General features: G+C 45.9%; 2 long non-coding RNA genes across 2 annotated transcripts in view; both read left to right on the forward strand.

Annotated features, from left to right (window-relative positions):
* Positions 1-27,929, forward strand: part of LOC309338046 — a 115,414-nt gene that overhangs the window by 81,440 nt on the left and 6,045 nt on the right. The gene's annotated exons all lie outside the window — the stretch shown is intronic.
* On the forward strand, positions 256-27,821 carry LOC309338098. The gene is made up of 3 exons (XR_014154701.1): positions 256-440; positions 1,030-1,158; positions 27,502-27,821. It is a non-coding gene; the product is annotated as an uncharacterized lncRNA (long non-coding RNA).

The raw sequence follows: 27,929 nt of genomic DNA on the forward strand, positions 1-27,929 counted from the left end.
CCAACAGATTCACTTTCTGAGTTGTTCAGCAGTGGAATGGAGCCCTTCAGAAGGTGCCTTATTCTCCTTTGCAGGGAGATTTTGAGCAGAGGTTGGATGGGCACCTGTCAGGGATGCTATAGCTGTGATGCCCGCACTGTAGTGGGTTGGACTTCATGGTCTTTGGTGTCCCTTCTGTGAACATATGATTCTGTGGTATTTGGCTCATTTTTGGCACATACCCCTCAGGGCTTGCCACATCCATCTTGCAAACAACGGTTGGCATCCCACAAGGTTTCATCAGTCCTCCAGCAACCTATAAGTACGGGGACCTCTTCTTCCCCTGGCTATTGCTCTTCCCCTTGGCTTCTGGTACCTCCAGGATTCCCACCAACCTCCAGCCATGAAGATCTTCTGCCTCCTCTCTGTTGCCGTCCTCCTCTTGATGCTGCTGGCTCCAGGTATGGCCTTCTTCTCAGATGCTTCTTCTCTGAGCAGCTTCACAGCTCTCCGCTGTATTCCATTTAAACCTGCCTCTGAAATTCACTTGCTCTGACTCCCAAAGAGGTGGGATCTTCCCCCTCTGTCCTCCTGGAGAATATCCCAAATGGAGCTTCAGTAGGATGCTAGGAGAAGAGGATGCTGGACTCGATGGGCCCCCTTTGGCAGATCCACCAGCCAGTCTCTTCTTATTATCTCATTTATAAGATCCACGGAAGCTCTTGCTTTCAAATCTGCAATAATGCACTTCAGTTTCCTGGGCAAGGGGGCACCTCTCTCCCAGTTTGCCAGTGGCTGCCCAGTTAAGCCAGTGACTCTGATGCAGCCTTCCCTACCACCTTGGCTCAGACCATCTCCTGAAGGTGCAGATAGGTAGCAGAAGGGACTGACTCTCTGCTCCAGCCCTGCATTCTTGCTGCACCAGCTTTCCCCAACCTGGTGCCCTCCGGGTGTCCAAGCCAGCAGGGCTATGGTGAAAGAAGTTGTGGAAGGTGTAGGAGGTCAGTCCTGTGAGACAGAGCCTTCAAAGTTGTCTTTTTTCCCCTTCAGATTTCACCAGAGCCCAAGGTTACTGCATTCAGAGATGTCGACAGCAGAATGGGATACTGCAATTTCGTAGGTGCTGGCCGCCCCGAAACACACTTTTTAGGTGTGGTCGCCAATGGTGTTGCCGTAGAGGTGAGTTAAATCAAATATTAGTTTTCCTCAAAAACTTGTCAGCTGTGTATCATGACCCCAAATGCATGTGACTCATCTCTCTGCCCCCCCCCACTCCACTTCTCTCTTAATCTTTACATCCACTGTGAGGGGGAACAATATTAGTGTGCACACTGGGGGGTGACAACCCTGTTCTCTCCCCTTGCTGCCCCCATGAATGCTTTCTGACCCCTCAGCCACAACTCCCCTTAGCCTCCCTTGGCTCAAAGAACAGCTCTTCGTGGCATGAGGGGGTGGGGGCTCAGTCACTGACCCTCCTCAAATAGCAAAGGCAACCTCTGTGAAACATTCTTGTGCAGGAGGTTACTGAATCACAGAATTGCAGAGTTGGAAGGGAAAGAGTTCAATGCGCACCAACGTGCACCAACAAAATGATCTGCTCAAATGTGTCCTCTCCTGGGGTTGCTGTTCACAAAAAGGAGAAGAAGGAAAACAACCACATTAGAAAAAAAAGTGAGTGTGGCAGCCAAGCCCCGCTCAAATCCCCCCAAGTGCATACATGAAATGCTCAGAGGTCTCTCCTACTATCATAGAATAGAAATGTAGTGTTGGGAGGGACCTAAGGGGTCATCTAGTCCAACCCTCTGCAAAACAGACCCTCTATGCAATTTGAACTCTGACAACAGCAGCTCTTCTGCCTCCCAGTTGGAGTCACTGGTCTGGGTTTTCAGAACCACCACCAACACCCGTTTTAACCCGTTTCCTCCTCTCACAGGATGGTAACTCTGCCGATCTCCAGAACAAGACCTCTGGTGAAAGGAAGACCACCCTGCTCTCCTCTGATGTGCAGCTGCCTCGACTGCACCCCCCATCTCTGCTGGGGAAGAAACCGCTTTGCTTGATGCTGCTGAAGGCGATGCTGGGAAGGAGTCAAGAGGGAGCCGTCCTGTCTGCCTGTCTACTCACGAGTAAGCCCACACCAGTGGGCCCTGAGTAAATGGGTTCGGGATTGGAGCTTGGATTTGGTTTGCCTGCAAAAATGCTTTAGCTTCTTCTTTTTAGTAAATGCAAGCATTGGAAACCTTTGTGTTGGTTCATGTTGTGAAAACGTGTGCTGGGTAGAGGGGACTTTTTTGGTCAGGCTCTCAGACCCTTTCTCTCTCTCTCTGCCAATCAGTGGTGCCATCCAGGTTTTGTGGTTCTTTCCCAAACATGGCTTTGCACAAGGGCATTTCTCAAATTGTAGGCCCCCACCTCCCCCTGGGGTCTCCCTGCCCCTCCTCCTGCCCCTTTCTCTGTGTCTCCCCTCCAACTGACCTGCTTCCTTGGGCAGCTGCACAGAGAAGGATATTTCACAAACAGGAATTGAGCAAAACAAAAAATTTCCTTCCAGTAGCACCTTAAAGACCAACTAAGTCAGTTCTTGGTATGAGCTTTCGTGTGCATGCACACTTCTTCAGATACACATGCATGCACACGAAAGCTCATACCAAGAACTGACTTAGTTGGTCTTTAAGGTGCTACTGGAAGGAATTTTTTTGTTTTGACTATGGCAGACCAACACGGCTACCTATCTGTAACAGGAATTGAGCAGAGCTGGAAAAGTTAGGGGACATACACTGCAACATTTCTCCCATGAAAATAGGGACATTCTTTTCAATAGTAGTAGTAGTAGTAATAATAATAATAATAATAATAATGATAATAATAATAATAATAATATTCACATATATGACTCCATATATATGAAAATAGGGACATTCTATCCAATAGTAGTAGTAGTAGTAATAATAATAATAATAATAATAATAATAATAATAATAATACTCCACCCATCTCACTGGGTTTCCCCAGCCACTCTGATTTTTATTTGTTTTTTTAAATAAATAATATTTATTAAGGTTTTAAGGGTTACAAAAAGAAAAAGTAAAAACATCATATTAAACACCAACAAAAACGACACATCATAATAAGAAAAAAAGGAGAATAAAAGAAGAAATAAGGAAAAATAAGAAGACAGAAAAATAAAATCCATTAAAAAAACAACACTTCGAATCTTCCCATAACTTATCTTTCGTTAGCTTGTTTCCTTGACCTCCTCACACCTCCCTTTTTTGTATTCTAGTTCAGTTAACTGTTTCAGCAAATCCTTTCCATCTTTTCCAATTTTTGTCCTGTAATTTATCTTAATGTAATATAACTTTACTTCCCCTCCTTTCACCAATTAACAGTCTATTTTTTCCTAATCCTTTATAACATTTCTGCTAAAACCACATAAGTTCATTCCAACATCCTTCTAACATTCATTAATTTTACAATGTTTCTGTAAGTAATCTTTAAATTTTTTCCAATCTTTCTCCACCGACTCTTCTCCCTGGTCTCGGAACCTGCCAGTCATTTCCGCCAATTCCATATAGTCCATCACCTTCATCTGCCATTCTTCCCCCGTGGGTAGATCTTGTGTCTTCCAGTACTTTGCGATAAGTATTCTTGCTGCTGTTGTAGCATACATAAAGAAAGTTTTATCCTTCTTTGGCACTGATTGGCCGACTATGCCCAGGAAAAAGGCCTCTGGTTTCTTCAGAAAGCTATATTTAAATACCTTTTTCATTTCATTATAGATCATCTCCCAGAAGGTCTTAATCCTTGGGCACGTCCACCAAAGGTGAAAGAATGTGCCTTCAGTCTCTTTACATTTCCAACAGTTATTATCAGGCAAATGATAAATTTTTGCAAGCTTGACTGGTGTCATGTACCACCTGTAGATTATTTTCATAATATTCTCTCTTAAGGCATTACATGCCGTAAATTTCATACCTGTGGTCCATAACTGTTCCCAGTCAGCCATCATAATGTTATGTCCAACATCTTGTGCCCATTTAATCATAGCAGATTTCACCGTTTCATCCTGTGTATTCCATTTCAACAGCAAGTTATACATTCTTGACAGATTCTTAATTTTAGGATCTAACAATTCTGTTTCCAATTTTGATTTTTCCACCTGGAAGCCAATTTTTTTATCCAAATTATATGCCTCCATTATCTGATAATAATGAAGCCAATCTCGCACTCTATTTTTTAATTTTTCAAAACTCTGCAGTTTTAATCTGCCTCCCTCTTGTTCCAAGATTTCCCAGTATTTCGGCCATTTGGCCTCCATATTGAGCTTTTTCTGAGCCTTCGCTTCCATTGGTGACAGCCACCTTGGGGTTTAATTTTCAAGCAAATCCTTGTATCTTATCCAAACATTAAACAGTGCTTTTCTGACAATATGGTTTTTAACGCTTTATGTGCTTTGACCTTGTCATACCACAAATATGCATGCCACCCAAATACATTGTTAAAACCTTCTAAATCCAGCACGTCAGTGTTTTCAAGAAGCAGCCATTCTCTCAGCCAGCAAAAAGCAGCTGATTCATAGTAAAGTTTTAAGTCTGGCAGGGCAAATCCACCTCTATCTTTAGCATCAGTTAGTATCTTAAATTTTATTCGAGGCTTCTTGCCCTGCCAGGCAAATCTAAAAATATCTCTCTGCCAGATATTCCCCAGCCACTCTGTGTGGCTCAAATATATATACAAAAACATCACAACACATTAAACATTAAAAGACATTCATATACAGGACTGCCTTCCGATGGCCCAGGGGTCTCATAACTCCACACCCTCCAACATTTCTCTGATGGAAACAGGGAGGACCTTAGGAAAATTGGGACATTCTGAGATCAAGTCAGATCAACTGGGAGAGCTTCTGTAAGTCCAGGACTGTCCCTGGAAGATGGGGACACTTGGAGGGTTGGAGGGGCATGGAGAAAGAAGAAGGGGGCGATGAAGGAGAAGGGGGGAAGGCAGAGCCTTGTGGACAGGACCAGCCCAAGACATTTGAGCCCCTGGGGCAAACCACAAAATGGTGCTTTCCAGCCCCCACCCAGCCCCTACCCATGGACGAAGGGGTGAGCTGAAATCTACATTAGGATCAAGGGGGAGGATATCAGCAATGCCTCCAAGTCGCCAAGAAGCATTTCTTGGGGGCTGAATCTGATGCCCCTGTGGATCCTGCCACCTGAGGTGGGCACCGCCCCTTGCCTCATGATTGGGCTGGCCCAGCACGTTGATCTCTATCCTGTGTGGCAGGGAAGGAAGAGACAGGGGAGGATGGGAAGCAAAGCTGAGGAGGAGCAAGGCAATGGGTGGGGGGCAGCGTGGCCGACACAGCGAGGTTTTCCCCAGGCTTCTAGGCAAAGCATGCATACCCTCCAACAGTTCTCCAGTTAAAAGAGGGGTGTCCTTTTCCATCATCATCATCATCATGATGTATATTATTTATAACCCACCCATTGGACTGGGTTGCTCCAGCCACTCTGGGCAGCTTCCAAGATGTAGAAAACCCTGACGCTCCCTCTCCTCTCCTCTTGCTTGCAAGTGAGTTGGCATCCTGCTCCACATGCGCAGCCTGTGAGGTGTTGACACCTGGAAGCTTAGGCAAAAAGATTGCTCATCTTGCTGGGGATCAGGGAATGCCCTTCATCTCTTCCAATCCTTGGGGTTCTGAACCCACAGAGGGTTAGAATCTAAGAGAGGAGTTTGCTGAGCTGGTGAGACAACTTTCTTTGTAAGACTAGGACCTTCCCTGGCCACTGGAGTGTCCTCATCAGCATCTCAAAAGAATAAGGCAGGTGGGAAGAGCTGCAACTAAGAGGGATTCTACAGAAAAATACATGAGCCATTGCACCATCCTCATCCCCTGGCTGACAGGCAGGGCAACAGTGGTATTATTATTATTATTATTATTATTATTATTATTATTATTAAACAATGAGATTTCTATACAACCCTTCATCAGAGGACCGCAGCACAGTTCAAAATACTAAAACATCAAAATACATACCATATTAACAAAGTAAACAATAACACCCCAAATATAGTTTAAAAGACAATAGATTTTTTCATTAGCCGAAGGCTTGGGAGAAGAGGAATGTATTTCCCTGGTGCCTAAACGAGCAGAATTAGCATTCTGGGGAAGAGCATTCCACAAACAGGGAGCCACCAGAGAAAAGACCTCATCTCGCAGTGCCACCCTCCGGACATTTTGTGAAGGAGGCCTATGAAGAAAGTCTTCTGATGATGATCTCAGGGTCCAGGTCAGTTCATATGGGGACAGGCTGTCCTTGATATTTTGTGGTCCTGAGGCCATGAGGTGTGTGAGAGCTGAGCTGGAAGCAGCCTGGAAGCTGGAGACACAGGACTGCCTTCAGATGCCTTCTAAAGGGTGTAATATTTCTTAACTCCTTGGCTCGGAGGTCTGCATCCCCTCCAACCTTTCTCGGATGAACATGCAAAGAGTTCTACCCTAATGGTGGGACCTCTCCTGCTTGCTAGTAAAATGGCCCCCTGATCCACATCAGCAAACGGCAGGGTGTGGACCTCTGGGGCCTTGGTCCCAGGCTTCTCATATTCTTAAGGAATCCTCGAGTGTGCTAATTGCCACCTTTCTCCTGCTCCCAATCAGTGATGATGAACAGGGTTGTAGGTGGGCTCAGCATAACACCAAGAGATCAATCCCGGTATCCTCTACAAGGCAATCCTTTTAAGGTGGAGTATATATATCTGTTTAGGGCATTGCCCAAAACAGGAAGGGTGTGATAGTGATGTCCACCCCCTCTCACACCTACCCACATTCACCCTGCATTGGTTTTGAAAGTCTGCAGGGCTCCTTCCACATGGAGTTCTGACCTCAATGTCTTGCTCCTCAGCTCCTCCTGACGTGTCCTTTGAGCCATCCAACCTCTGCCTTTCACCTTCAAGTCATGAAAAGAGGAGGCACAGCATGAGTAGCCCAGAATAGAATCAGAGATCTGACAGGTACAACCCAAAAGTGCTCTTGAGTGGAGCCCTGGACCTCTGCCCTCAACCCAACCCTGATGGCATCTCTCCTCTTGTTTGCAAGCGAGTTGTGGCATCCAGCTCCACATTATAAACCTGAAGGGTTTTGACCCCTGGGGATTGGCAGAAAGGTTATTCATATTGTGGGTTGGAGCGTGTCCTGAGTTCCTTCTCATTCATGGGGTTCTGTACCTACAGAAGGTTAGAATGTAAGAGAGAAGGTTGCTGAACTGGTCAGACGGGGGTTCTTTTGTAAGGCAACGACTCTGCCTGGCTAGTTGAGTGTCCTCATGAGCATCTAAAAAGTAAATAAAAATGAGCCAGGTGGTAAGAGCAGCAAGTCAGTGAAGGGGTCTTTCAGATTAACGGGTGGGCTTTTCCTTGACCCCCAACCACCAGAAGCCTAGTGTTGCCCCTCTCCAGACCTCTCACCCAGGAGGCGCATACAGGTGTTAATGCATTGAAGTCTTGCATTTTATGCTCAGGCTGTCTAAAAAATTTTTTTTTCGTGTTCCAAAACTCTTTTATAAGAAGTCTTGCATTTTATGCTCAGGCTGTCTATATGTGACAATAACACCAGATATCCAAAAGACAGCACAGCCTCTGCTGACCTTCATTCCAAGGACACCGAACTCTGGGCAAACACAGCCTGGAAGCTGGAGACACAGATTCCTATTTAATGTGTAGGGGATCCAAAGCTGAGAGGAACTGAGAAGGATGATTTGGGGTTTGTTAATGCTGTGACCCCATCCATTTTATGCTCAGGCTCTCTCTAGATGTTCAAAACAAATCCATATCTCCTAAAGACACCAAAGTATCTGCTCACCTTCAAGGAAACAGAACTCCGGGCAAACACTGAACCCCCTGGGTTTTCTCTATGATCAACAATTTGGGTGCTGTGTAACAATATTTTCAAGGAATCCTCACATCTGCTTTTTGCCCCTTTTCTCCAGCTCCATCCCTGAATCTGTTTGCATTGCAAGGGATGTCTTTGGCATTGCTGCTCCCCAATCCCATGCACTGTCCCCCAATATCACCTTCTGATCTGGGATAATTCCCAAATTCACTGTTCTGCATCTGGCAGTTGCTTCACCCAACTTTGCTGCCTGTGAGCATCTGATGGAGCAACGCTTGTCCGTTTACTTGAAGCAAGACCAGGTGGGGAAATGGGACTAAGCCCTGTGACCACAGGTTCCCCACCTTGTCTGCTGGGTTTGAACTTCAGGCTCTTGGGAAAGGAGGCTGAAGACATCTCATGGGGCACATCTCTGTGGAGATTGCAAAAGACCAGCAACTGTCTTCTAAACATCACTGGGCAGGACACAGATCAGACCAACATCTCTAGCTTCCAACCTGCTTCCTGCAAAACTCTCAATCTGGCTCAGGACCTCTTTACCTTCAATGCCACCTATCCCTATATGTACCAACCTGGATCCCGAGATCATTATCTTAGACCCTTCTACAATCATGGGTAACATCCGCTGACCTTCATTCCAAGGAAACAAAACTCAGGGCAAACACAGAAACATGTGGATTTTCCCCCAACTCAGAGATTTGGCTGCTGCATAACAATAGTTTCAAGGAACCTGAAATGTGCTTTTTTGCCCCTTTTCTCCAGCGCCATCCCTGAATATGTTTGCATGGAAAGAGATCTCTGTGGCATTGCTGCTCCCCATTCCCATGCACTGTCCCCCGATATCATCTTCTGATCTGGGCACATTCCCAAGTTCACTGTGATGAATCTGGCAGTTGCTTCACCCGACTTTGCTGCCTGTGGGCATCCGATGGAGCAAGGCTTGTCCGTTAACACGAAGCAAGACCAGGTGGGGAAATGGGACTTAGCCTTGTGACCACAGTTTCCCCACCTTGCCTGCTGGGTTTGAACTTCAGGCTCTTGGGAAAGGATGCTGAAGACATCTCCTGGGGCCCCATCTCTGTGGAGATTGCAAAAGACCAGCAACTTCCTGCTAAATGTTACAGGCACAGCCCAGAGAACAGCTCACGACTGGCACTGATACTTCTCCCCTATCCCCAAAATTAAATATCCCCCCATATATTTACAACACTGCACAGAATTTTAAACCAGTGTCAGCCAGAACTGTTGAAACAAAGCACCCAGAAAGCAACACAAATACCATAAAAACAGCACAACACACACACACACACACACACACACACACACACACAAATAGACAGCAGGACAGTGCACAAAGAGTGTCCAGGAAAAAGAGAAGGCTGCTTTTCCCGTGGAAAGGTGGATCTGGAGAGCATGGAAGGGCAACAAAATGATTTGGTGCTGGATCGATGGGGTTGTATCCAAGGCCACAGATGTCCACTTGTGGATGGTAATCCCAGCTCTTCGCCCCTGCAGACCCCATCCCATTGCATCCTCAAACCCTATTCCAAGGTATTGGGAGATGTGGGAAAATAGCCTCCAGATTTTGGTGGTGCCTAGGGAGAGGAGAGGACACAGAACTCAGTTTGTGAAGTTGGGGACAACCTGTTGAGTTGGAGAGGGTGGTGAGAAAGCCCAAGCAGAAAATGCCCTTCTAGTTGGTCCCTCAAGCAGGTGTGGTGTTGGGAGATTACCTGGCTCTTGGGCATGGACTGCATGAGAACAACTCCATCAGGGCTGGACTATTTTCCCCAAAAAATGTTTTGTACCTCAGGTCCATGTAGTTTTCACAACTATGCATGATTTGGAACAGAGCTGTCCTTCTAAGTGTTCTCCTTTCTATGAATTCTGCAAGGCAGTTCAATCAAATAATGTGCACCAAAACACATAAAGTGGTGTAACATGTATCCATATGGGTGAAAATAGCATGCAAAAATGGGGGGGAGCCTTGCTCCCGGGACTCTGGCCCCATGCTGAATGGCTGCCCAGCCAGTGTTGGCGGGGGGGGGGGGGTCACCTGCCAGGAACAGCCATGGCCAGACAGGCTCCCCCCCCTTGGTGTAGGAAGGTGAGGAGGGAGCACAGCATGGCCCTGTGAACCCTCGGTGCCCCATGCCTGCCCAGCAGTGATGGAGTCTAGAGTTGGGCTAGCGGGAAGTGTTTTGTTCACCCTCTGCGCCCAGGCCCTGATCCCACCTGCAGAGCGCCCCCCCCCCCGGGGAAATCAAAAGATGCCGTGCCGCTGTGAGCAGAGAGCAAGACACAAACCAACAGATTCACTTTCTGAGTTGTTCAACGGTGGAACGGAGCCCTTCAGAACGTGCCTGATTCTCCTTTGCCGGAGGTTGGATAGGCACCTGTCAGGGATGCTAAAGCTTTGATGCCTGCACTGCAGGGGTTGGTCTAGGTGATTCTTGGTGTCCCTTCTGTGAACCTAATGATTCTATGGTCTTTGGCTGGTCCTTGGCACATGAAGCTCAGAGCTTGCCACATCCATCCTGCAAACAACGGTTGGCATCCCACAAGATTTCATCAGTCCTCCAGGCACCTATAAGTAGAGGGACCTTTCCTTCCCCTGGCAATTGCTCTTCCACTTGGCTTCTGGTAGCTCCAGGATTCCCACCAACCACCAGCCATGAAGATATTCTGCCTCCTCTCTGTGGCCGTCCTCTTCTTGATGCTGCTGGCTCCAGGTATGGCCTTCTTCTCAGATGTTTCTTCTCTGAGCAGCTTCTCAGGTCTTCTCTGTATTCAATTTAAACCTGCCTCTGAACATCACTTGCTGTGATAGAGGTGGGAACTTGCCCCTCTGTCCTGCTGGAGAATATCCCAAATGGGACTTCAGGTGGACCCTGGGAGAAGAGGATGCCTCACTTGATGGCAGCGGCGTAGCGTGGGTTATCAGCACCCGGGGCAAGGCAAGTAATTTGCGCCCCCTAACCCGGGGCAAGGCAAGTAATTTGCGCCCCCTAACCCGGGGCAAGGCAAGTAATTTGCGCCCCCTAACCCGGGGCAAGGCAAGTACAGTAATTTACTCTCCCAAGCAGCAGCAGTGAGGCTTCTCTTTCCCCCGCGCTCTCCCGGAGCTGCCTCTTTTGTTTCCTTTTTTCCCTTTCTCCAAGGCTTTTCGCTTTCTCTCCTTAAATGATTCCCCCTCCACACCACGGCGTTTCCTGGCTGCTTCCCCCCCCTTCCCCTCTCTCTCCTCCTCGCTCTGCTTGCCTTGCCCTGCCCTGCCCTGCCTGAGGGCGCCCTGAGGAGACTCCGCTCTCCTTTTTGACCAGGCGAGGTGGAAAAAAGGGGGGAAAGTCTCTTCCCGCCCCCTTGCCAGACTCCCTGCTCGGCTCGGCTCGCTACCCAGAAGGCAGGCCAGTGGAGAGAGAGCCGCAATTACCATAAAGCTCCTCTCCCTCCGCTTCGCCAAGCTGTCAAAGCCCGGCAGCAGCGGCAACGGCAGCAGCAGGCGCAGCCAGACCCCCGCCAGCCAGCCAGCCAGCCCGGCTTCCTCTCCTTTTTTTGCCCGTGGCAGAAGGCTTTGCTCTCCCCCTTCTGCGACCTCCTCGCCAAGCCGAGCGAGCGCGGGCTCCCTAACCCGTGGATTTTAGTAGGGGCAGAGAGCTGCTAGTGCGAGTGCGCCCCCCGCCCAAGTTGCGCCCGGTGCGGCCGGCACCCCTGGCACCCCCCACGCTACGCCACTGCTTGATGGGCCCCCTTTGGCAGATCCACCAGCCAGTCTCTTCTTATTACCTCATTTATGTGATCCATGGAAGCTCTTGCTTTCAAATCTGTACTAATGCGCTTCAACACACTTAGCTTTGCAGTGAACAAAAGAACGTGCCAGTTTCCTGGGCAAGGGGGCTTCTCTCTCCCAGTTTGCCAGTGTTCACCCAGGGAAGCCAGTGACTTTGACGCAGCCTTCCCTACCACCTTGGCTCAGACCCTGTCCTGGAGGTGCAGGGAGGCAGCAGAAGGGACTGACTCTGTGCTCCAGCCCTGCATTCTTGCTGCACCAGCTTTCCCCAATCTGGTGCCCTCCGGGTGTCCAAGCCAGCAGGGCCATTGTGAAAGAAGAAGTTGTGGAAGGTGTGGAAGGTCAGTCCTGAGAGACAGAGCCTTCAAAGTCTTCTTTTTCTTCCTCCAGATTTCACCAGAGGCCAACGTCCTTGCCGTCAGATATGTCAACAGCAGGGAGGGATATTGCAAACTGTTAGGTGCCATCCGCCCCTAACACTACTATTTCATTGTACTATTCGTCCCTGGGTGTGCTGCCGTAGAGGTGAGTTAAATCAAATCTTAGTTTTCCTCGAAAATTTGTCAGCTATGTTTCATGCATGTGACTCATCTCTCTGCCCCCCTCCCACTCCACTTCTCTCTTAATCTTTACATCCACTGTGAGCTGGAATAATATTAGTGTGCACACTGGGGGGTGACAACCCTTTTCCCTCCCCTTGCTCTCCCCATGAAAGCTCTCTGACCCCTCAGGCACAACTCCCCATAGCCTCCCTTGGCTCAAAGAACAGTTCTTCCTGGTATGAGAGGGTGGGGGCTCAGTCGCTGACCCTCCTCAAATAGCAAAGGCAACCTGTGTGAAACGTCCCTGTGAAGGTGGTTACTGAATCACAGAATTGTAGAGTTGGAAGGGAAAGAGTTCAATGCACACCAACACAATGATCTCCTCAAATGTGTCCTCTCCTGGGGTTGCTGTTCGCATAAAGAAGAAGAAGGAAAAGAAGCACATTAGAAAAAGAGTGTGTATGGCAGCCAACCTCCGTTCAAATTCCCCCAAGTGCATACATGAAATGCTCAGAGGTCTCTCCTACTATCATAGAATAGAAATGTAGTGTTGGGAGGAACCTAAGGGGTCATCTGTTGGGATTCAGAACTTATAGGGTTAAGATGTTCTGAGTGACGCCTCAACATTCTGACGTCAGGATTCGAAGGTGGGAGGAGATTTCTCTGTTCCTCTTTGTCTTTGAGAGAGAAGGCAGCACGGAAACATGGCTGCGAGAAGTCCGCGAGTGTTTTTCTGAGAAATGTCTTTTTTTTTAATAAAATATTTATTAGGGTTTTTTATAAAAGAAATACAAAGATAATAAACAGCATTGCTTTGTTTTAACAAAATTTCATAACTTCTTTGGACTTCCTCACGTCTTCCGCTCCCACTTACATCGTTAATAAATTTTTTCAAGCAAATTATCATCTTATTTGCAAATTTATAACCACTCAATTCAATATAGTGTAACAATTCTCCAACAAATTTTTGTTTCTCTTAATCTCATTTATCGTCAATTTCCGATCCAATTTAGTGATGGCCAATTATTTATAACCAAGCATCCTTATTAACATTCCTCTAAATCACAATATTTTTGTAGATAAATCTTAAATTTCTTCCAATCTTCTTCAATCCTTTCTTCTCCCAGGTCTCGAATTCTGCCAGTCATCTCCTCCAGTTGCATATAGTCCATCAGCTGCATCTGCCACTCTTCCAGTGTGGGTAGATCTTGAGTTTTCCAGTTCTTAGCGATGAGTATCCTTGCTGCCGTTGTTGCATACATAAAGAATGTTCTATCCTTCTTTAACACCTTCTGACCGACAATACCCAGAAGGAAGGCCTCTGGTTTCTTAGTGAAGGTATACTTAAATACCTTTTTCAGCTCATTATATATCATTTCCCAGAAGACCTTCACTTTAGGGCAGGTCCACCAGAGGTGAAAGAATGTTCCTTCATTTTCTTTACATTTCCAACATTTATTATCAGACAAATGGTATATTTTGGCAAGTTTAACTGGGGTCATGTACCATCTGTATATCATTTTCATTACATTTTCCTTTAAAGCATTACATGCAGTAAAGTTCAGCCCAGTGGTCCACAACCTTTCCCAGTCCTCAAACATAATGTTATGCCCAATATCCTGTGCCCATTTTATCATAGCCGATTTAACCATTTCGTCTTGTGTATTCCATTTCAACAGCAAGTTATACATTCTAGATAGTACCTTAGTCTTAGGTTCTAACAGCTCTGTTTCCAACTTCGATTTCTCCACCTGGAACCCTAACTTTTTGTCATTTTTAAACACTTCTTTAATCTGAGCGTAATGTAACCAGTCTCGCACTTTATCCTTCATTTTCTCCAAACTCTGCAATTTCCAATTATTTCCATCTTTTTCTAATATTTCCCAATATTTTGGCCAGTCGGCTTCCATATTGGGTCTTTTTCGGGCCTTAGCTTCCAGAGGTGAAAGCCACCTTGGAGTTTTATTTTCCAATAAGTCTTTGTATTTTGTCCAGACATTAAATACTGCTTTCCTGACAATATGGTTCTTAAAGGCCTTATTGGTCTTAACTTTGTCATACCATAAGTATGCATGCCAACCAAAAGCATTGTTAAAACCTTCCAAATCCAGCACGTCAGTGTCTTCGAGAAGTAGCCAGTCTTTTAGCCAGCAGAAGGCTGCGGCTTCATAGTACAACCTTAAGTCTGGCAGGGCAAAGCCCCCTCTTTCTTTCGCGTCTGTTAATATCTTAAACTTAATTCTGGGCTTTTTGCCCTGCCAGACAAATTTGGAAATATCTCTCTGCCACTTCCGGAAGCACTCCGTTTTGTCCACAATTTGCAACGTTTGGAACAAAAATAGCATCTTTGGCAATACATTCATCTTAATAGCTGCAATTCGGCCTAACAAAGAAAGCTTCAATTTTGTCCAACTGTCCAAGTCTCTCTTGATTTCAGACCAGCATTTTTCATAATTATCCTTAAATAGACTCAGATTTTTTGCTGTTATATTTACCCCTAGGTACTTTACCTTTTTGACCAATGATAATTCTGTTTCTCTCTGAAACCGTTCTGACTCTGTATCTGTCAAATTTTTTCCCAACACCTTTGTTTTCTGTTTATTTAGCTTAAATCCCGCCACCCGACCAAAATCATGAATCAATTGTAATACTCTTTTCGTACTAGATTCTGGCTCCTGCAATGTCAAAACTAGGTCATCTGCAAAGGCTTTAAGTTTATATTGTTTCGCTCCGACCTGAATCCCTTGCACCAACCGGTCCCCTCTAATCAAATTCAAGAGCACCTCCAAAACTGAGATAAATAACAGAGGAGAGATCGGGCAGCCTTGTCGTGTTCCTTTTTCAATTCTAAACTCTTCTGTTACCACATTGTTAACTATCAATTTTGCCTTTTGTTCTGAATATATCGCATCAATCCCATTTTCAAAACCCCGCCCCACTCCCATTTCTTTTAAATTTCCCTTCATGAATTTCCAGGAGATGTTGTCAAAGGCCTTCTCCGCGTCTATAAAGATTAGCACTGCTTTAGTGTTTATATCTGTTTGCAAAAGTTCCAAAATGTCAATAATGTTCCTTGTATTAGCAAACATGTGTCTACCTGAGAGAAAGCCAGCCTGATCTTTATGTATTACTTCATTTAAAACTCTTTTGAGTCTGCCTGCCAAAACATCAGCAAATATTTTATAATCCACATTTAAAAGGGAGATGGGGCGATAGTTCTTGAGTTGTGTCTTTTCAGTTTCTGATTTGGGTATCAATGTGATAAAAGCTTCCTTCCACGATTCCGGCGCCTTCTTTCCCTCCATAATTTCATTGCTAACCTCCAACAATGGTTGAATCAAATAGTCACTTAATATCTTATAGTACTTGGAGGTCAAGCCATCTGGCCCTGGAGATTTGCCCAATTTCATGTTCTGAATGGCACGTTCGATCTCTCGTCGTGTTATTTTGCTGTTCAGGAGTAGTTTGTTTTCTTGTGACAGTTTTTTAAGTCCATTTTTTTCCAAAAATTGTACAATCTCAGCCTCATTTTGCGGCCCTTGAGTATATAGTTTTTTTAAATATTTCTGGAAACACTTTCTAATCTCCACAGGGTTCTGAATATTTCTTCCTTCAATTTCCAAATTTGTTACTATATTCAACTTTTGTCTCTTCTTCAACTGCCAGGCCAGCAGTTTCCCGCATTTATTTGCCGATTCAAACGTTTTTTGTTTCATTGATTTAATCTTCCATTCTATTTCCTGGTTTATCAGTTTAGAATATTGTGCCTGATGAAGTTTAATTTCTCTCAAAATCAGCTGTGATTTCGGATTTATTCTTAACTTCTTCTCTAATTCTTTAATTTTCTCCAAAATCTTTTCTTTCTTTTCATTTTGTGTTCTTTTCTTTATAGCATTCTGTTGTATCAAGAACCCTCTCATCACGGCTTTGCTTGCGTCCCAAATTATTCTCTTTTCCACCGAAGTGTTCAAATTTATCTCAAAATAGTCCTTTAAAGCTTTTTGGGCCTTCTTAATGATCTCCTGATCTCTGAACAAGTTGTCATTCATCTTCCATCTAAAGGAGCCAGTTGGTAATAGTGTCATATCCATTTTCAAAGCGTTATGGTCGGAGCAGGTCTTTGGGCAGATTTCCACTTTCCTGACCTTAGGTGCCAGACCTCTAGTAATCCATATTTGGTCGATTCTTGTCCAAGTCAGCTGGGCTTCAGAGAAGAATGTTCCTTCTTTTCCCAGGGGGTTCTTGGTTCTCCATATATCAATCCAGTCCATATTGTCTGTCATTTCGAAAAAAGTCTTTGGTAGTCTGCCATCTTTAGTAACTTTTTGGCTTTGTGACTTATCCATGTTAGTTGATACAATCCCATTCATATCTCCCATCATAATGATGTTATCGTAGTCCAGATATTCCAGCATGCTCTCATGTAACTTCTTATAGAATTCCGATTTCCCATCATTTGGTGCATAAATTCCTAATAACAAAATTTTTTCTCCTTGATGTTGTATTTCAATTACCAAAATTCTGCCATGTGTTGGTTTCTGCTCTCTTCACTGTGCAGCGAAATGCTTGTCACAAGACAATGTTTACATTCCACAGTCAATTGCTGTTGGGTTTTCCCACGGGAAAGGGAGACTGGATGTGACGTACACTGGTTTCCTGTTTTTCACTGTCCTTTGCAGTTCAGTGTGTGTTTTTTTTCTCTCTCCGTGCTTTAGAGGAGAGAGGATGCTTTTTTCTGCTCCGGCAGAGGCAAGATGTTTTTCTGTAACATACCAGCTTTGAAGTGTAAATAAAGCAATATAGAGTATGTGGCACGTACTCCTCATCCTTCCGCTGTGCACGGGACACTGCATATCCACAACATTTGGTTCCGGGCCCAGAAAAACGCAGTCATCTTAAGAATGGGCTCCAGATATCGGAACAGCGGCAGAGGGACAGATCGGACGATATCTCTGCGCGTCAAGATGATTGATGAGGTATGTGCTACTGCTCCGGGCAGCCTGCCAGCTTCTAATTAATGGCTTTATGGCTGGACTTTGAACTTCTAAGGCCGTTTTGCCGGGCTCAAAGGAACAAGCTTCTATGCTGGGGAAATCGAAAGTAACTTTTAAAAGTGCTTTTGGACTAAAGCAGCTGCAGAAAATAGTGACGCAGCATGGTTTAAAGCAGCAGAGATGACGCAGAAGGCTAATGCCAGAGTCATGATGGCTAGCTGCAGAAGGCTGGCTGAGGCAAGTGGGGAATCTGTTACCACTGATCAGTCAAATGCTCAACTCACAGTAGCCTGTGATACTGCCATGATTCAGAATGAAGCAGATCGCCAGGGTGATAGCTGCATGGGCAAGGGGGAGACTTCACAGTCGTCATCCCATAGTGCAGTGGAACAACCAGATGGCGCCAAAGCTTTGAAGGCAGTGAAATGCTACTCGTGTGGACGTCTAGGCCATATGAAGAGGGAATGCAAATATCCCAGGGCCAAGACAGAGCAGCGCAGCGGAAGCTCATCGCGTGGAAAAGGCCAGAGCAAAGGCAAAGGTCCAGTGTCCAGGACAACGCAGCACAAGGCAATGGTCTCACGCTTCACTCCAAAGGTTGCAGAGGTCCAGAAGACGTCTAGATCTTTCTTCGTGGTTGATTCAGCAGCGACCCACCACATGTGCAACGATAAGCGACTGTTCGTGTCTTTTACACCGCAGGAAGGTGCGATTCACCAGGCGGATGACCACACAATCCCCAGTAAAGGCTACGGAACTGTTGTTCTTCACAGTTTGGACTTATTGATACAGAATGTGCTTTATGTGCCGGATGCCAAACATAATCTGCTCAGCGTTGGACAGCTGAATGAGCGGAAAATTGACGTTTCCTTTAAGAACAAAAGGTGCATCATCACAAAGAAAAATGATTATGTATTGTATGCTGAATATGTTGATCGTTTATATGTTTTGTATTATGATGATGTTGTGCAGGATGACACTTGTTGCATTGCAGGTACTAACAAAAGTTTGCATGCAGAATGTATTCATGATTTTCACAGGAAATTTGGTCATTTGCATTTTGAGGCAGTATCTAAAATGCCTGCCTTGGTTGAAGGTATGACTATTAAACCCTGCAGGTACCACATGAAGTGCAAGGCATGCGCAGCAAACAAGGTGAAAATGGCTGCGAAAGGTAAGGTGTCTAGTAGGCAAGCTACAGAACCATACCAAATTGATCATGCTGATTTGGTTGGACCACTAGCGCCCTCTTTGGGTGGAAACAGGTACTTCATGGTTCTCATTGATGCATTTTCCAGGTATATTTATGTGTACAATCTCAAGCAGAAATCAGAGGCTTTTCCTAGGTTCAAGGAATTCTGTGCTTGGTTGGAAAATGTGCATTGTAAGAAGGTAAAGACTCTTTTCAGTGATCGTGGGGGAGAATTCACTTCTCAGCAGTTTGAAGCTTTTCTGACTGAGAAAGGAATTCAACACGATTTGTCTAGTCCTCGCTCGCCATGGCAGAATGGACTTGTGGAACGAGCAAACCAGACTTTGCTTCAAGGGTTAAAAACCTTGCTGCATGATGCAAATCTTCCAGAGAGTTATTGGGCCGAAGCTCTCTCATGTTTCACTTACAGTTATAATCGCAGGTTATCTTCAGCGATTGGTTGTACCCCGTATGAGAAGATGTTTGGCAAGAAGCCATACATCAAACACATGAAAATTTTTGGTTCTGACATGTGGGTTCACTCACCACAAAACTCCAAGTTAGACAAGCGTGGATTGCATGGTATCTTTCTAGGTTATCAGAAAGGTTCTTACAGAATAATGATGACTGACTCAAAGGCAATTAAGCTCACAAGAAGTGTTGAGTACAATGCCAAGTGGGGGGAGAATGTGGGAATTTTCCAATGTTATCCTGATGACAGTGATGAGACTGAGGATAGTCAACAACAAAAGCAACCACAACAACCCACACCCACTAATGAAGGTTCTGATTCTGAGTCTGAAACTGAATCGGGTGATTCAGAGGATTTCAAGAGTGCGAAAGCCTCTATGCGACCCTCTGAAAGCTCTGATCAAGAATTGGAGGAACCATTGTTCACAATAGGCCACTTTTCTCCCAAGAAGGAAGAGGAGAGTGTTGAAGACCTACGGCTAATTCGCAGGTCACAAAGAGCCACAAAAGGCAGACCTCCAAAGAGATTTGCTGATGAGTTTGCTAAGATAGCAGTAACAGCTGTTAAAAGCTCCAAGAAGGTATTTGAACCTTCAAGTTTCCGAGAAATCCAGGATTTGGATTCAAAGGAAGCTGAGCCATGGTTAAATGCCATGAAGACTGAGCTTGATTCCTTGGAAAGGAACAAAACATGGGACCTAGTTCCAGTAGTTCCAGGAATGAAATTGCTTGGAAGCAAATGGGTCTTCAAAGCGAAGACTGATCAAAATGGCAAGATAGTCAGACACAAAGCCAGATTGGTAGCCAGAGGTTTTGCACAGGTACCAGGTGAAGACTATCACGAGACCTACTCACCCACAGTGAGGTATGAGAGCATTAGGCTTATGCTCAAGCTAGCTGCAGAGGAAAATCTACACATTAGTCACCACGATGTGAATACAGCTTTTCTGTACGGATCTCTAGATGAATCACTTTATATGCTTCCACCTGATGGCGTACAGGTAAAACAGGGATTTGTTTGTGCTCTGAAGAAGTCCCTTTATGGTCTCAAACAAAGTGCAAGGTGTTGGCACACAAAACTCACTGAAGTATTGTTTTCTCTAGGTTTTAAGCAAGGGAAAGCTGATCCATGTGTATTTGTCAAAGAGGAGGAGCAAAAGAAACTGTATTGTTTGTTTTATGTTGATGATCTTTTATTCTTTTGGAAAGATGTCACAATGTACAATAACGCCCTAGCTCAACTGAAAGAGCACTTTGACATGAAAGATCTTGGTGAGGTAAACAACTACCTATCTCTAGAAATAGAGAGAGATCAAGATGGTAACATTCTAGTACACCAGTCACGGAAAATTGCTGATGTGTTAAGCAAACTGAACCTGATGGATGCTAACCCTGTAGACACACCAATGACAACAGGTTAGCAGGTAGATGACACTGAAGAAGCATTTTCTGACACTACACTGTACAGAAGTGTGCTAGGCAAGCTAAACTTCATTGCCAGATGTTCAAGACCAGACATTGCTGTTAGCTGTAATTTGCTAAGCAGACAAGTCAACAATCCTACTGTTAAGGATTGGAAAGCTCTGAAACGCATAGCGTGGTATTTGAAAGGCACTATGCATTACAGACTGAGATTTAACAATCAGAAGTCTGGTGGTCTTGAGATATTTGCAGATGCAAGTTTTGGAAGTGACACTACAGACAGGAAAAGTACGTCTGGAGTTTGCTATTTGTACAATCAGGGTCTATTTGATTGGTCATGCAAGAAGCAAACAACAGTTAGCTTAAGTACTTGTGAAGCTGAACTGAATGCACTGTCTTATTCACTTAAAGATAGTGAATGGTTGTTACAATTGTGCAAAGACATGAAAATTCCTGTCAAATGTCCAATCCAGGTTTACCAGGACAACAAAGCATGTTTGGCTTTGCTGAATTCTGAAGGTTGTAAGCAAAGCACGAAGCACTTGCAATTGAAGTTGCAACATGCTAGGGAACGTATTCAAAAGGGACTCGTAACGGTGTCCTATATGCCAGGTAATGAAATTCCTGCTGATGTATTATCCAAGATTGTATCAAGGGATCAACACTGTACCTATGTGCAGAAGTTGGGTTTGTACTGATATTGTACGAACACGCTGCCCAGTGATGTTCACAGAAAGGGGGAGGATGTTGGTTTCTGCTCTCTTCACTGTGCAGCGAAATGCTTGTCACAAGACAATGTTTACATTCCACAGTCAATTGCTGTTGGGTTTTCCCACGGGAAAGGGAGACTGGATGTGACGTACACTGGTTTCCTGTTTTTCACTGTCCTTTGCAGTTCAGTGTGTGGTTTTTTTTTCTCTCCGTGCTTTAGAGGAGAGAGGATGCTTTTCTCTGCTCCGGCAGAGGCAAGATGTTTTTCTGTAACATACCAGCTTTGAAGTATAAATAAAGCAATATAGAGTATGTGGCACGTACTCCTCATCCTTCCGCTGTGCACGGGACACTGCATATCCACAACACCATGTTCATCTTTGAATAGAAATTTAGGTGAAAGGCTCTCTTTTGCATATATCACCACCCCTCTCTTCTTCACTATGTCTGAAGATATAAATTCCTGGCCAAGTCTTTTGTTTATCAACACTTTTCTGTGGAGCCTGGTCACATGTGTTTCTTGCAGACAGATAATGTCCAATTGTTCCTTTTTTAATATATGAAAAAGTTTCCTCCTTTTTTCCGGAATGTTACAGCCATTTATATTCCAGCTCAAAAGTTGCAGAGACATCCTGAATAAATCTGGTTATTTTTCTGGGGGTGGTACCTTATTCGCTGGATCTTCAGGATCCAAGGGTGCAGGTGCCTCTGGTGCTCCAGGCCCCGAAGGTAATCCAAGTCCTTTATGAAGGTCTTCTCCGTACTGGTTCAGAAACTTATCTCTGTCTTCCAGTGTTCTAATTTTATTCTTCCTCCCTCTAAAAGTAAAAGATAGTCCTTGTGGAAAGTCCCACCTAAAAATGATGGAGTTGCTCCTCAGCAGTCTTGCTAGTTCCAAATATTCAGATCTCAGATCCAAAAGCTGTTTAGGAATGTCCTTGTAAATTTCAATCCTTTTGTCCAAAATGTCCAGTGACTTCCCGTAGTGTAGTTCCAAAATCTTGTCCCTCTCCTCCTTTGATCTCAGTGTTATCAAGCAGTCTCTGGGTTTGTCTTTTTTTGTCAATCTTCCGAGTCTGAAAGCTGATGTAATCTTGAAGTCTTTCTCCTCTAAATTCCAGTGCTTGGAAAATATTTTGGTCAGAAACTCAGCCAAGTTATCTTCTTCCACTTCCGGTACCAGCCTTATCCTTAAATTAGTCTCCCTATTTTTCAATTCAATCATCGAAAGGTAGGTCTGATGTTCACCTACTTGTTTATTGAGTGGTCTCACCTCTTTTTCTAGCTTTCCAAGTCTTTGGCTAGTGTCTTCAGCCAATTTCCTGTTCTCCCCTGTAGCCTCCTTCAATTCTGCAATTGTTTGGGTGTTCTGTGCCACTTGTCCAGTTAGTCTATTTAAACTTTCTGTGTTTTGATCTATTTTAAATGTTTGTTCATCGGCCTTTTTATCCAAAGATTCCACTTTCTTGTCCAAAGATTCCAATTTTTCATAGATTTTTTCCAAGATAGAAGCAGCTGTTCCTGAGGCCATATCTTCCAGTTGTAATTCCTCTGTTTCTCCTTCCCCTGCACGTGGCAGTGAAGCGGTTTCTTCCTCAGAAAGCAAAATAGGCACAGACGATCTGCGTTGCTGTAAAGTTGAGGCTAAGGTTGTTTGTCTAGTTCTTGGTCTTTGTTCTTTTTCTTTAGACTCCTTTTTCTTTGCGCCACTCATTCCAAATTTATCTAAAAGTCAAAGTCAGGCTGAGTTGTTCCCATGAGAAAGAGACGGCCCAGATGGTAACAGTCAGCCAGGAGGCCGGGAAATGGAAAGTAAAACAATGTCACTGCTGTAAAGTCCAAAAGCCTCTAGGGGGAGCTTAAAATGTCTTTCAGGAAGGAATCAGTTAGTGCAATTCACAGAGAAAATAAAGTTAATGTCCAAAAACCTTCAAATGTTAGATTTTCAGCAGAGTTGGTGTTACAAAAACACAATGTCTCAAACAGTGCTTGCTGGTACTTCTAATGGTGTTTCAAAGTAACAAAGTCCAAACCCCTCAGATTTTTTCCCAATTTATGTTTCAAAGTATTTAAGTCTGCAGACTGACTGCTACTGTTGCCAGGCAGTTCCAGCACCTGGGTTTCTTCTTTAAATTGTAAGTTCAACAGAGGAAGATTCCACCATCCAAATCAAAACATAAATCCAATGCTTACAGTCCTTTTCTGCATTAAAAAAGATTCAATGAATGCTCAGATCCAATTTGTTAAAAGTTCATTCACTGCCTCCACTCCTCCTGCTCTTTGCTTTGAAGTTTAGTGACAGCGGAAGACGGACTTCCTTTTTTTTCGTCCTCCGCTTTCAGCCAAATTCTGCAGCTTTTGATCTTTAAATTGTTTAAAAGTCCTTATTACTCACGGGTTGCTGCTTTCCAAAGTGCCAAATCCAGGAAGAAAGGTCAGCGCTCACCGGCAACAGCTACGCGGCTTCACTCCGCCGATTGCGGAATGACCCTCAGCGCCGCAGCCTCCTCCACGATCCGGAGCCCCTTACGGGGTTCCTTCAACGTTTTGGGGGCCGCTCCTGGCGCCCGCCGGGTCCCAGGACCGCAGGCTTCTGCTGCCTGCGGTTTTCCGTTGTGGGTCTCCGCTTCGCCGTAGCGGACGACCCGTTTTCGAGCGGAGCTCCCTTCCCGGTTAGGAAAGGGCAGCCATTACCCTTCGCGCCGCCTCCGGAAGTCTGTTTTTCTGAGAAATGTCACAATAAAGAACTGTTTAATTGGACTCACAACCTGCTTGTTGTGTTTGTCTGGTGCAGCAGTGGCGGCGACAGTTTTTCACCGCTGTGTTTACTCTGCAAGGCGTGACTGGACAGAGCAGAATGCGCAGCTCGAGGAAGCGCACCGGACCGCTGTAAATAGCTGATTGAGATCGTAAAGAAATCAGCAGGTCACGCCCTAATCAATAAATCTCCACAGGTTATGGGTGGTCTAATTACCGCTTGTAAAGCTGTCGCTGGAACTGCCGGAATGCTTTGAAGTCTGCGTTCTGAGGCAGAGAAGCTGGCCGGAGGCCGAGGTCTGCGTTCTGTGATTTTTGCCTGCTTCTGAGAGGCAAAAGAGAGCTAAGAGACAGAGCTGGGAGCTGGGAGCAGCTGGAAATCGTTTCTCCACGGACAGGAGCCGGAAAGAGCTGGTGATCAGTGAGTACAGCTTGGGGGCCCTTTGGGAGAACGGAAGAACATGGCAAAGAGCCAGGTCCTTGAGGACATACCGCTTGAAAAGCTCACTTTAACAAGTTGGGCAACCTGGTCAAGAAGAGTACGGGGTTGGTTCCTGGTTACTGGGCTTTGGGATGTAAGCCAGAAAGAGCCACTACCCCTCAGCCAAGGAGCGGAAGGGGCAGACGCTGCAGGCTTTGAGGCTGCGTTGCCTGAAGATAGCCAGCAGAGAATGCAGAGAGAGCTTGGTATGCTGAAAGCATGCGTACACGCATCGCTGAAACCTCACTTGGAGGGCGTAGAGTCAGCAAGGGCTGCCTGGGAGGTGCTGAGAAGTTTGTGTGAAACTTCAGCAGGAGGCCAGAGCCCTGGAGAAGCAATAAAGAGCCCAGAGATGGCTGCATCCCAAGGGGAGAGGCAAGATGGCGCTGGGCACATTCTTGAGAGCCAACACACAGCTGAGGGAAGCTGTGGGCCCCCAGAGGGGGACGAAGGGACTATTGCTGGCAGCTGTACTAATGCTGCACCGTGCCTGTGTGAGGAGCCAGGCCAGAAGCCAAGCGTTGGGAGCCCTTTACCCACCAGAGGGGGTGCAGGAAAATGTCCTGGGAGCCCTGAGAGCAGTGGGGGGGCAGTGAGCGGTGAAAGCTCAGAAACGGCTTGTTTTCCAAAGGCACCCAAGAGTTGTTTTTGTCGTGCGCAGAGGCCTGGAAAGCTACAGAGAGCTAGACGCTTCAAGGCCGGCCACCTGCACGAAGTGAAGATAAGCCCCAAAGAGTTCCGTGGGAGCGCAGAGACCAGTCCGGTCTCCAAGGCAACAGAGGAAGTTGCTTCCCGCAAGGGGGAGTTGGTTGACGTGGCAACCAGAGAGAACTGCTGCAGACGCCCAGAGGAAGGGGGCAGCGAGACTTTTGTTGCTATGGCAATGTTTGAGGACAGCTCTGAGAGAGACACTGAGCTTTGCTTTGTAATCGACTCAGCAGCTAATCGCAACTTGATTCCAGAGACCCCTGCTGTCGAGATGTGGAATTGCAAGGCAATTCCGGCTGGGAAAACTGTTTTATTTGCAAATGGACAAAAAAGAAATGTAACTAATGTTGCATCAATGTTTCTTTCTGTTTTGCAGGAGCGGTTGGAGTTTTACACTGTACCGGAAATGCATCACTGTATTTTGTCTGTGCCTTGTTTGTTAAAAAAGGGGTTTAAGGTTTCTTTTGAGAAGGATACTTGCACAATCTACAAAGGAGGGAAGCAGCTTGTCAAGGTTCAAAAGGGGCAGAATGATCTCTTCATTCTTAAAACGCCTCTGAAGGGTGAGGGGAAGGTTGAGAAAGCACAAGCCCTGCGTGCTACAGTTCCCACTCATGTGTCATGTGCCTATGTTTGGCACAAGAAGACAGCTCATGGTTCTCTTGAGGAACTACAGGTGCTACCTGAGGTCTCCAAAGGCTGTAAAATTCGGGAATGTGGAGATGCCATTGATTGTAAAACTTGCAGACAGGCAAAGGTAAAAGGGTGCAGTTACCCAAAGGTGGAGAGGGTAACCACAAAACCTTTTGAACTGGTACACATAGATCTGTTGGGTCCCGTTAAGGAACCAAGTCTGGGAGGGGCCAGGTTTCTGCTGACATTGCAGGATAGTTTTTCGCAGAACACCTGGACTCACGGTCTCAAGTCCAAGGAAGATGCAGCACAGCTGATCAGAAGTTGGATTGAGGAGGTGGAACTAAGGTTCTCCACCAGGGTGCAAGCAGTCACCAGTGACAGAAATGCTAAGTTTACTGGGTCTGCTTTGCAGAAGTTCTTTCACAAGAAAGGGATATGTCACACAGTTACTTCTCCTCAACAGAGGGGGGTAGCAGAGCTTAGGAGTGAAGCTCTGGTTAAGGCTGCACAGGTGATGCTGACAGACTCTGGGTTACCTCCAAGGTTTTGGTTGGAGGCGGTTAGATATGTGAGCTTCACCTGGAATCGGATCTACAATTCAGTGGTAGGTGACACACCTTATTTTTTGTTGCATGGCAGGAAACCCCAGATTCATTTTCTGCAGTCGTTTGGATCTGTTGCTTCTGTGCCGGTGCCTAAGGCTTTGCAAGGGCCAGATGGATCCAAGTTCCAGAAAATGATCTTCTGCGGGTATGAGCCAGCAGCTCGTGCATGGAGGTTTGCGTACCCAACAGGTGATCAGAGTAAGCTGTTGATCAGTAAACACGCTGAGTTCTATGAGCAGGATGGTAGGTCAAAGACTCCTGCGAGGCGTGATTTTCTCTCAGAATGTCTTTCTGATTCAGAGCAGGAAGGTTCTGATGGAGAGGAAAGAGAGGCTGAGTCTTCTGATGACGATCAGCTCACTGACCAAAGTCAGGAGCAGGATGGGGCATCTCCACAAGTTGTAAAAAGAGAGCCCAAGAGTGAGCCTAGTTCTCCTGTGAGTGTAATGCAAAGAATTCGAAGACGCTTTAAGTCAGAGGGGGAATCCCGAGATGCAGAGGACACACCTGCGGGCCACAGTGAGTCAGAGTCAGAGGAAATACCTGAGTTTGTGCCCAGGCGGTCCAGTCGCACAACGAAGGGTATTCCACCTGAGAGGTATCAGGCCACATGTGCGTGGGTAAGTTTCGCACAGTGCGAATCTGAGAGTTGTGAGGATCTTCCACAGATGCCTGACAGAAACGCCAGGGGAGGGCGCAAGGCATTGGGGAAGGGATTGGTCTCACAGAGGTCTGCAAAGGTACATCCACAGGTCTCGTCAGAATGCTCGGCGAAAGGGGTGTTGGGTTTCAGAACTTATAGGGTTAAGATGTTCTGAGTGACGCCTCAACATTCTGATGTCAGGATTCGAAGGTGGGAGGAGATTTCTCTGTTCCTCTTTGTCTTTGAGAGAGAAGGCAGCACGGAATCATGGCTGCGAGAAGTCCGGGAGTGTTTTTCTGAGAAATGTCACAATAAAGAACTGTTTAATTGGACTCACAACCTGCTTGTTGTGTTTGTCTGGTGCAGCAGTGGCGGCGACAGTTTTTCACCGCTGTGTTTACTCTGCAAGGTGTGACTGGACAGAGCAGAATGCGCAGCTCGAGGAAGCGCACCGGACCGCTGTAAATAGCTGATTGAGATCGTAAAGAAATCAGCAGGTCACGCCCTAATCAATAAATCTCCACATCATCTAGTCCAACCCTCTGCAAGACAGACCCTCTGTGTGCATTTTGAACTCTGGCAACAGCAGCTTTTCTGCCTCCCAGTTGGAGTCACTGGTTTGGGTTTTCTCAACCACCACCAACACCCGTTTTAACAGTGTTTCCTCCTCTCACAGGGGGCGGGTAACTCTGCCAATCTCCGGTGCAAGACCTCTGGTGAAAGGAAGACCACCCTGCTCTCCTCTGATGTGCAGCTGCCTCGACTGCACCCCCATCTCTGCTGGGGAAGAAACCGCTTTGCTTGATGCTGCTGAAGGCGATGCTGGGAAGGCGTCAAGAGGGAGCCATCCTGTCTGCCTGTCTACTCACGAGTAAGCCCCACTGTGGCCAGTGGGGCCTGACTCCTTAGTAAGTGGGCTCGGGATTGGAGCTTGGATTTGGTTTGCCTGCAAAAATGCTTTAGCTTCTTCTTTTTAATAAATGCAAGCATTGGAAACCTTTGTGTTGGTTCATGTTGTGAAAACGTCTGCTGGGTTGAGGGGACTTTTTTGGTCAGGCTCTCAGACTCTTTCTCTCTCTCTCTCTGCCAGTCAGTGGTGCCATC

Source organism: Podarcis erhardii (genome assembly GCF_964252035.2).
Source record: "Podarcis erhardii genome assembly, chromosome: 3".
Lineage (NCBI taxonomy): Eukaryota > Metazoa > Chordata > Lepidosauria > Squamata > Lacertidae > Podarcis > Podarcis erhardii.